We start from the raw sequence: 9,072 nt of genomic DNA, 5'->3' as shown, positions 1-9,072 counted from the left end.
TTTGGTCCCCAAGCTTGTATCTCAATTCCCTTCAGTTTTTACACCATCTAGCTGAGAGAATAGAGCTTGGAAGTGCCTTCAGACTTTTTGTATTCTTTTCTTTTTGCTTGGATTGAAGCTGGAGCACAAGTGGACTGTGGAAGCGTAATAGAAAGGTTTTGGTTTGCAGCAAGAGCATTATCAATGGCTGGAGGTAATTTATTTTTTACGATTCTTTAAGTTTTTATTCCGCATATAGAATCGTTGTTAAGAGCTAACATACGAGTCTCGAGAATGATCTGTCACGCATGAGATGTTGTCCTCTGACAGCAGAATCAATGTAAACAGGATTTTTATGGTATGCAAAATGATACAGGAGTCTCACTGGTTCATGGGCAATCCTCACAACCAAAAACAAAATTTATTTCCAGTTAAGATATTGATAGATTCTTCACTGATCTTAATTGAACTCAGAATTTATGTTGTGATCAAGATTTCGTTATAGAGATCATACCCTGTATAGAATTCTGGTTTTGTAAAACACTTCCAGGGCTTGCATCACGTTTTGAATTGGATTACATTCTATCAACAATTGTGATTTGTAAACTTTACTGTTCGGTTGACAATCCACATGTCTGATAATCATTACCATGGAGGAAGATAAATGGTCCAAGATTCATGCCGGGACCTCTCAAGGGAATAATATCAACTCCAACACTTTGTATTACTGATAGTCACTAGACTCTGATAACCATTACCTTGGAAAAAGAGAAACAGTCTAGGATTCATGTTGGGACCTCACAAAGGAATAAGTCATTGAAGTGGAGGTTGGATTCACAATCACCGCATGGTACCTTCGTAAACAATGCCTAAGTTAATTTGGGCTGCCAGGATTTGTAATACATTTTTATTTGGGAATTGAAATGGGTCAACATGGAATCAAGGTCTGAATCACTGATTCACATTTGCTGGAGAATGATAATATAGAAGTCAAACTGCCAACCACCACTGGAAGCTCATAAATAGCATCGAAGGTGTTTTGTCTGGAGGATTAATAGAAGTCAAATTGCCAACCAACACTGGAAGCTCATGTATTGCATCAAAGGTGGCTTATTTAACTGTTGAATGCCTTCTTAACGTTCCAAAGTTTTCTACAGTTTCAATAGTTCCTAAAGTATAGTTTGCCATAAATTAGAAAGGAAACATGTCTTACTGGCTCTTGGGCATATGTTGTGTAGTGGCATTATGGCATCGTCTGTGTTGTTCAAGTTTCTGCTGTGTAAATAATTGACTTGCTTCCAGATTTTTTGTGCACTGACTATTGCAGCCTATAGATGCACCATAAAACAAGTTACAACAAATATAAAGCAGAAGAGTGTTTTGCCTTCACACAGCTGCTGTGTAAACATCCAGTCGAAAAACTATGCCAAGCCCCAGACATCCATACAAGTTGAAAAGAAATAGGGCTTTTTTATAACACAATAAAGCTCAAGGAAAAAAGTACTACCATATATTTCCAGATTTTCAGTCAATACATGGTAATATAAAATTCAGGCTTCAACAAATAATTTGGGCCTTGGATCTTCAGACAATACACTCTAAGCTTATTTATCCAACTTCGTTTTTTTCTTGAATCAGGTGGCAGTAACACTAAGCTACATTGAGTTAACAACAGCAAAATTTTAAATTGAGTAACACACATTCCAAGTTAGCCCAAGGCCTTGTGCAGCAATCCCTGAATTACCCCTTTCTAACAAGAGGCAAACAACTAATCATGTTTATCAGGGATAGCAAATGTAGGAAATACATCAACTAAAACATGCAAGATAAATATACTGAATGTTAGATTTTTTGTTAATCTTCACATATCCTCTGGACCTGCATCTCCTAGAAAGCAAGGTTTTGTCTTACTGTCTATGTAAGGACAGCTGAATAGTACTTTAGGAAGGTTAACTGACCCTTGCTTTATGAATAGCCCTTTAGGAAGAAAAAATCATTTTAGCCTTTATCTATAGAGAAGTATTGAATACATTTAATTAAATAATAAAAAAATATATAATGAGGCAATAAAAACTGTCACAAAAAAAGACAGACAGAGGAGAATGCAACAGAGAAGACAGCATGATAATCAGGCAACAACTTGAATAGATAAATTGTAGTCACAGTCTGTAAGTGTTGGAGAATTCCAGATAACGTAAGGTTGACTCATGCATTTTATTTCCAAAGCACTGCAATTCTCTATCGTATATTTTACTCTCTAATATTTGTCCACTGTGAATACATCATTCTTTCTGCTAAAATTAAAATATTTCAGTGGATGGTATGTCTTTTATTTGCTGTACATTCATGCCTTAATCAATAAATTTGATTCCAATTGCTGAGCACTCTAGTGTTGCGAACACAAGCTCAATATCTCTCTTTGATCACTGGAACTTTTTCCAATATTTGATACCAAAGCTAATGGTCTGTTCATAAGGAAGGCCAGACTTTAATTTTCAGGTTGGTTACCTATTTGAAAAAGAACAAGCAATACAACAAACACCCATGCAAATTATAAGTCTCAAAGTACACCAGAACCATGGCTGTAGCTAGCTTGACTTTCTTCTTTGTCTAAAACAGATCTGGTTGTAAAATTTAACAGCATGGGATTTCATCTGGAAGCTGCAAATGGGAATTCCATTATTGAACAAGATCATTTAGCATTCTGGAAGAAGATGAAGTCAAACATACCATATGAACTGCAAGAATCAAAAAATGGGAAACTAATAATCACAGGGCTCTTACTTGTAGCATTTTGAGCATTAATGATCAAATGACTCACATCGGCAGTGCCAAAACACCAAAAGAAAAATGGGGCACACGTGTGTGAAAATAAAGCTGTAACTGTGAGATTTGTCTGAGGGAACTTCACCAAATAAAGAGGAGGCTCCTAATATGTAGCCAAACACAACAATCAATTGAAATTCAAGCTGTTTAACATTTATGAATATCAAGCTGTCATCCTAAGATATAGCTGAGGAAGTTTTCACAAATAAAGATGACAACATAAGATGTGGCCAACAACATCAATCACTTCAAAAAATTGTTAGAGATGCTAGCACCTGTTGAGGCACCAATTCAAAATGTACATGCAGTCATAGCCTTGCATGCATTACTAGCCTAATCTTATGACAGTCTGGTCACTTCACTTGACATAGAACCCAGATCGCCATAATAATGCAAGAGAAGACATGAAAGAAATATTCAAGGTTGATAACAAAAAACACAGTTTTCTTTCAGCAAGTAGGAACAAGAAGTTCGAGAAAAAGGTTGTTGATCTGATACGAAAATGAGATTCACTTGCAATTATATTTTTTGTTGCTAAAATAGCAAGGTATGATTCATTTATTGCAGAAAGCAATGGCACCACACCAAAGGAGCATTGGAAAATGTTTTCAGTTGAAAAGGAGGATAAAGCAAATGTGGCAATTTCATTGGTTTCCAATATTTCAGATTTTTCTAGAGGTTCCTAGGCTCCAGAGCTGCTACTTAACACATATCACCATGAACAAAGCAATTTATTTCATACACCAAAGTTCCAAAGGTGAAATTTCTCAAAACCGGAAACAGCGGGCTCACCCCATAGGTAGTATATCTCAAAAAACTAGTTTCTGGAATGAAAACTAAGAAAAGATACATTTGTAGAAACAGGTTGTGGATTCCAACTTTGTACCAATCCATAATCTCTAACATCAAAACTTTGAAAGAATGGATGAGAACACAACATGCATTGTTTAAAGAGAAAGCACAAAGATAGCAACACATCCTTGCTTATTGGGTTCAACTGATCTGGAAAATCTGAATTGCTTCCCCTGCTTGCCGAGATTTAAGGAATGTTACAAGCCAAGTTAAATGAGGAACATCTTCTTTGGTACCAGGAATTTAGCCTTAGAGTGCGTGGGTTGTCCCCTCCTTCAGCCCTATGGGATTTGCTATATTCAGGTCCATCCTTCCTTCATGAGTCATGACACATTGGACTTGAAGGAAATAGCATTGAGTATGCATAGATGGGTTCCAACTCCACAATTTTCAATCATTTCCAGACACCAAAGGACTGACAAAGCTCCCCCAGTCTGCAGTAAAAAGTACCAAGTAACACCCCTGTTTTACCACATTGTCTTCACCATTTCTTACAGATGATGTAACCTCTATTTTTTTCTGTTTGTGCGTGGACTGTTTCTCTTACTTACAAACATTGCTTTTTGATCCATGGAGAAGCAACAGTTATCCTAGCTCTGCATATTCAGGAATAGTGAGGACTCATTTTAACCTAAGAAAGATGCACATTACCCATTAGATGAGCTATAATTCCGAGGGTCAAGGTATCCATTTCATGGTTGTTCGTGACCTTCAAATCTAAACTCTTTGTGGGTCGATTTCTTTTGTTGAGAGGGACAAGATTCCTTCACTTTACTTGCTGGCTGAGTTTCTCTCTCATTGGGTTGAAGTTCTTGGGAGAAAGATGTTGTGCACATCAATCTAGAGAGACGAGTTGGCTGCTCCTAGTTGGATCGAGTTTGGCATCTCAGGGGAACATATTCTGGGGACACCTGGGCCGAGTTTCTCCATTTTCCAGTAGCTGAGTTCCTTACCTTGCTGGCCGTGTTCCTCTGCTGCTTGAGAGGGTCGTATCACCTTCATTACTGGGCCGAATTATCTCTTTATATGCTGGCTGCATTAACTATCCTCAGTGGCTGAAGCTTAAGATTAAAAAGAGGCCGAGATACATCTAGTTGCTGTGCGTGTATATCAGTCACCAAGTAAACTCCTGTAGCGTATTCAGGACTGTGGCAGAGGCTAAAGATTGAGGAATGAAGAGCTCGAATTTCTGTAGTCATCCCTGCTGATATTCCTCAAGGGGCTGAATATTGAAATGAAGGTTCATTGCTGTGTATGATATCAGGTTCCTCTGTTATACTTAATGCCATGTATTTTCTTTATTGAGTTTGTATAATGGCCCTACAATTTCCAGCTTGTTAATGATGCTCATATTTATCAGTGAATGGTGTTATTTCAGAGTATTGCATGGTATATTAGTTGCTGGTTGAAGACTGGTTGGCATATCAGCTCATAAATTAGAAATGCAATATTATTTAGTTCTGGGTTATTTGCATTGGTGAAAGGTGCTTCTTGTCATTGTATGGTGTATATCAGAATTGTATCTTTGGCTGAAGTCTAATATTAAGGTTGTCCAGCTATTTGAAAAATGTTTGGGCATGAATACAACATTATGTTTTCTAATCTGAAATAAAAAAGAAGAAACAACCACCTACAGCCATAAGACATTAAATTGTTTGACGAAAACTCTCACCGAGAACTTCAATAAAAACTCAGAGATTTAAGGGAAAAATTAAGGTGTTTCCATCAAACCAAACCAACGCTCGCGCCCAAAACTCCATTTGCAATCCAACTGCAGATCACAATTGTTGGGAGAGACCAGAAGACATGGACACACCCAGGACAGTTTACAAAATCACCAAAGACAGGCCTGGCTCAGATGTTGCAGGTGAAACAGCTGCGGCCTTGGCTGCTGCATCCATTGTGTTTCGATCGTCGGACATGGCATATTCTCAACGTCTTCTCAAAACTGCAATGCAGGTAAATTCCATACTCCAGACTATACTAATTCTTCAATAAATCAAGTCTAGTGCTGATCTGGTAGGTGGCTGACCATGTTAAAGCATGAATCCTTTCTTTCACTGCTTGCAACAGGTCTTCCAGTTTGCAGACAATTATAGGGGAGCTTACAGTGACAGCCTCAGAGCAGGAGTGTGCCCATTTTACTGCGACTTTAGTGGATATCAAGTATGTGGATTTATGTTTGCCTATCCTGAAGTTGGTTTTAGATTTCAAATCTAGTTTTCTGAAATATTTTAGAATCTGATAGATAGGAATAAAATCCATTGTTGGTTTTACTTAACTCCGGTTCATCCAATTCCAAAATATTCCCAGAACTTACTCGCTAAATAAAGATAGCAAAACATAACATTCCCATCGCTCATATACTAACAAGACTTTGTGGTATACTGGTCACTATATGAATATGATATTAGAAACTTACATGGCATTGTGGGCCTACTTGTCATTAATATGAATATGATGTTGCAGCTATCTCTCTATTGTGGCATATCTCATTATGTATTTAAATATCATATCTGAGTCAGAATTTGGTAGATTCACCATGTCTTCAACTCTAGATATGTAGTCTCCAACTCTGCTACCTTGTTCTAGGTGTCAAACCTGAATCTCTGCCACAGTCTCTCCTGTAGTGAATACACTAGTGATACACATGAAAAATGTTCTTGTATAATGCACCTCACTCCTGTGATTCACAGGTCAACTTGATCAAGTAGACCCCACACAGTTCTTTTCAATAATTTTAATTCAATGCTAAGCTGATCTGTAAAAGCAAAGAATGTTATGGTAATGTGGTGATGTATTTTCTGTTTGCAGGATGAACTGTTATGGGCTGCAACATGGCTGCATAAGGCAACAAAAGATCATTCCTATATTGACTACATTCAAATCAATGGCAAGACTCTGGGGGCTAACGAGAACATTAATGAATTCGGTTGGGACAACAAACATGCTGGAATAAATGTTCTGATATCCAAGGTGAGTGGTATATATATATCACCTGCAACCAATGGACAGGATCTGATTTACCCCAACAACATCCATGAAGCAACAGAATTTTTGTGTTTCATACATATATCATATTTTTTATTCCATCAACATCTAACAATGGGATTTTACCTTGAGAATACTGCTTATTTTATGTTTATCAATGTTGTGATGTTTAGGAATTCTTGCTGGGGAAGGTGGGCTTCCTTCAAACATACAAGGGACATGCTGACAACTTCATTTGCTCTTGCCAGAAACGCCTTATAGGCATGTTGCACACACACCAGGTGAATTATAGTTTGCCAGTTTACAGCACATATTTGAATTGGTTTCTGATCCAGGGATCCTAAAATTATGTTTCTATAACAGGGGGGCTGATCTACAAACCAGGAGGAAGCAATATGCAACATGTGACAGCCATATCATTCCTGCTTTTGGCTTATGCAAATTACTTGGGTCATTCTTCACAAGTTGTGCACTGTGGAAGCATCGCAGTCACCCCTGCCAGACTGCGGGCAGTTGAAGCCAGGTACACTCAATATATTTCACAATATCCAGGTAGCTAGCAAAATATATGCATGAACTTCGATGTAATTCATTATTACTTGCCAATTAACCTAATACCCTGTAACATTAATGACAAAGTGTTGAACCAGTGTAACCCATGATTGTTACCCATTTTCAATTGCACAATGTTCAATTAGATAGCAAGATGTAAGCATGCAGATTGGATTTCTGTGAAGGAAATGGGTGACCCATTCTACATTTCACAATGTTCAGTCAGATAGCATAATGTATGCATGAAATTTGATCTCAAATTGGTGATCATAACTCATTCTGTCTGACCTGCAGGTGGACTACATATTGGGAGACAACCCTATGAAGCTCTCTTACATGGTGGGATATGGCTCTGGTTTCCCCAAATACATCCACCACAAAGGCTCATCATTACCCTCTGTAACACACCACCCAAGTCACATAACATGCAAGGGTGGCTCCCAATACTTTTTCAGCAAAAATCCCAACCCAAATATTCTAGTGGGGGCAGTGGTTGGAGGACCAAACACCAGAGATCAATATTCAGATGCGTGGACATACTTCAGGCAGTCTGAGCCTACTACCTACATCAATGCTCCACTGGTTGGCGCCCTTGCATTTTTCCGTGGTCATCCTTCCTAGCAAGTATGTGAAAATTAATGTGCACCAAATTCCTCTCACAGAATTGAATATATTTGTACTCAAAATCTCACCCCAATGAAAAGCCCAAATAAACTATGCACCTGGCAAAGTGCACAGGCAGGCACAGTGGATGCAGGAAGCTTGCAATGGTGGTGGTTTAGGATTATCTGATTTTCATGGCCTCCATGGCTAAGTGGGTAGTACACAATCAAGCAGACTGGATGCAGGAGCTTGAGTTTGCAATTGTAATGGAGGTGGTTTATTGTATTTTTTTCAACTAAAAAAATTGTGTTTGGAGCAGTTTTCGGATATATATAATTTTGCTTGAGATTGGACCGCGTTTGGAGCAATTTTCAGATAACTAAAAAAATTGTGTTTGGAGCAGTTTTCGGATATATATAATTTTGCTTGAGATTAGACCTCCTTACTTAACTATTAACCATTAAACCACGTCCTAAAAAATATTGAAGATGTCTGAATGGCTAATTGGTTCGTTATAAATGTGGTAACTGACTACGATGCAATGGGAAAACACCTTCAGCGTCGCTCGAACCTGCGCCCAAATGGAGACCTTGAATGTATCTCTTCCGCTAGAGGCTGGGGAGCTGCCAATGCAGAGGATTTAGGCGGCAATTCCTATTTCCAACCCCATTGAAACATAAATGCAGCCTGACATGCAAGGGATATAGCAGTTCTCTTGTATTTATGTTTCAATGGGGTTGACTTTGGCATTTTAGCAACAAGAGAACTGCTATATCCCTTGCATGTCAGGCTGCATTTATGTTTCAATGGGGTTGGAAATAGGAATTGCCGAGGATTTATAGCAGCACGGGTTGGGATTCGTATGCATGGGCTTTTCGGGCACCCGCCAAAATGGTGGATGTCATTGTTCACATAGTGTACTTTACCTTGTGGATGTCATTGTTCACATAGTGTACTTTACCTTATGCCTGGGGCACAGCCTGCCGGGATTCAACACGGCGGTGAGCCAGCACCGTGAGCAAGAGAAATGAATGCTCGAGAGGGTTGCAGAGGACCTGTTCGGGTTGCGCGAATGGAGCAAATGAATGTTTGGTGCGAAGGATCGTTTGAAATTGCGCGGGCGTTGGTTGCTAGCACAGCATGTGCCAGCTCGGAGGTGGTGGGTCACCCATTTCCGGAAAAAATTGCCGTCGAGCTCCTCGAAAAACGATGGATGGCGTAGGCAGTGAGGCCGCTATCGGGTGCATTAAAGACCCCACCCGATAGCAA

General features: G+C 39.0%; 1 pseudogene across 1 annotated transcript; it reads left to right on the top strand.

The window, feature by feature from the left end:
- The first annotated feature begins 5,319 nt into the window (after positions 1-5,319).
- LOC149232441 (endoglucanase 23-like) lies at positions 5,320-8,093 on the top strand (annotated as a pseudogene). Its single transcript, XR_016248466.1, has 6 exons — positions 5,320-5,616; positions 5,731-5,823; positions 6,472-6,633; positions 6,822-6,929; positions 7,012-7,171; positions 7,495-8,093. The product of XR_016248466.1 is annotated as an endoglucanase 23-like (transcript).
- The last annotated feature ends 979 nt before the right edge of the window (positions 8,094-9,072 follow it).

Source organism: Pinus tabuliformis, chromosome J, assembly GCF_031772625.1.
Source record: "Pinus tabuliformis cultivar Carrire ecotype Pingquan chromosome J, CPIR1, whole genome shotgun sequence".
NCBI lineage: Eukaryota > Viridiplantae > Streptophyta > Pinopsida > Pinales > Pinaceae > Pinus > Pinus tabuliformis.
This window is presented reverse-complemented; position numbering and strand designations above follow the sequence as displayed.